Raw genomic sequence first — 2,222 nt, forward strand, 5'->3', positions numbered from 1 at the left:
TGTTTTCTTATGTGTCGTTCTTTGAAAAACTAGCTTGCTGCTACCGATAGCCCACAGATAAAGGGTTTCTTTTTACATTATTATTGAATTCTTAGCTTGCTGCCACCGATGGCCCACAGACAGAAGGTTTCTTTTTTACATTATTATTGAATTTTTAGCTTGCTGCCACCGATGGCCCACAGACAGACAGTTTCTTTTTACGTTATTATTGAACTCTTAGCTTGCTGCTACCGATAGCCCACAGATAAAGGGTTTCTTTTTACATTATTATTGAATCCTTACCTTGCTGCCACCGATGGCCCACAGACAGAAGGTTTCTTTTTACGTTATTATTGAACTCTTAGCTTGCTGCTACCGATAGCCCACAGATAAAGGGTTTCTTTTTACATTATTATTGAATTCTTAGCTTGCTGCCACCGATGGCCCACAGACAGAAGGTTTCTTTTTTACGTTATTATTGAATACTTACCTTGCTGCCACCGTTGGCCTACAGAGAGAAGGTTTCTTTTTACGTTATTACTGAATTCTTAGCTTGCTGCTACTGATAGCCCACAGATAAAGGGTTTCTTTTTACGATATTACTGAATTCTTAGCTTGCTGCCACCGATGACCACAGACAGAAGGTTTCTTTTCACGTTATTACTGAAGTCTCAGCTTGCTGCTACCGATAGCCCACAGATAAAAGTTTTCTTTTCACGTTATTACTGAGGTCTTAGCTTGCTGCCACCGATGGCCCACAGACAGAAGGTTTCTGTTTCTATAATTATTGAATACAGATGTAGAATTAATCCAACCAAAAACTTTTATGTCCAAGGAAGTTAAGTCGATAAGACGAAGAAATATATATTAAATGTAGGAATTGTGTTTTTTATTTCAGTTCCTAAAATTCATGTACATAAGTTTGTAGGTCATAGATGAACAAAAACTGAGAACGAAGAGAAACGAGACCCAATTATAAGGAAAATACACTTTCTTTCTTTGTGGTTTAGTAACAAGCTTCATGCGCTTACAAAGTGTATTGTCCGACTTGAGACGAGAAAAAAGTGGAGCGCTTAACAACAGGAATTATTTTTAGGAGTAATATTTATGTGTTATATTATGCTACTGTAATACTTATAATAACTTCATTCACATCCTACTTTCCTGACCCCAAATTACATCTGTTCTCAGTGACTTCTTCATTGTTACCTGTAATCATTATAGAAGAGGCGATTACCCTACAACAATAACTTGGAATACTGCGAGACCCTGTTTTCTAAACATATCTTTTACTGTTGTTTAAGAAATTTTAAAGTAAAATCCATAACCTGCTTGAATGACGAAAAATTCTTTGTTATAGAAAACAGACCCGGATGTGAAAGATAATTTACGTATGGAGTTCTCGGCGCTTTAATATAAAGTAGCACAATAGTAAACTACTATAGTGTAGGAGTTAATCTAACCCTAATTACGGAGGCTCGTCAAAAACTTTAAAAGTTGCGTTGGTAGAAATAGGATATGGTGGGTTATATTTTGTAGTAAGAACGTTGGTAGAGAGAGAGGATATGGTGGGTTATATTTTGTAGTAAGAACGTTGGTAGAGAGGGAGGATATGGTGGATTATATTTTGTAGTAAGAACGTTGGTAGAGAGAGAGGATATGGTGGGTTATGTGTTGTAGTAAGAACGTTGGTAGAGAGGGGACAACACATAACCCACCATATCCCCTCTCTACCAACGTTCTTACTACAACACATAACCCACCATATAAGTAAAAACGTTGGTAGAGAGAAGATATGGTGGGTTATGTGTTGTAGTAAGAACGTTGGTAGAGAGGGGATATGGTGGGTTATGTGTTGTAGTAAGAACGTTGGTAGAGAGGGGATATGGTGGGTTATGTGTTGTAGTAAGAACGTTGGTAGAGAGGGGATATGGTGGGTTATGTGTTGTAGTAAGAACGTTGGTAGAGAGGGGATATGGTGGGTTATGTGTTGTAGTAAAAACGTTGGTAGAGAGAGGATATGGTGGGTTATGTGTTGTAGTAAGAACGTTGGTAGAGAGGGGATATGGTGGGTTATGTGTTGTAGTAAGAACGTTGGTAGAGAGGGTATATTGTGGGTTATGTGTTGTAGTAAAAACGTTGGTAGAGAGAGTATATGGTGGGTTATGTGTTGTAGTAAGAACGTTGGTAGAGAGGGGATATGGTGGGTTATGTGTTGTAGTAAAAACGTTGGTAGAGAGAGT

The sequence above is a fragment of the Limulus polyphemus genome, unplaced genomic scaffold (assembly GCF_000517525.1).
Source record: "Limulus polyphemus unplaced genomic scaffold, Limulus_polyphemus-2.1.2 Scaffold3699, whole genome shotgun sequence".
Taxonomy (NCBI): Eukaryota; Metazoa; Arthropoda; class Merostomata; order Xiphosura; family Limulidae; genus Limulus; species Limulus polyphemus.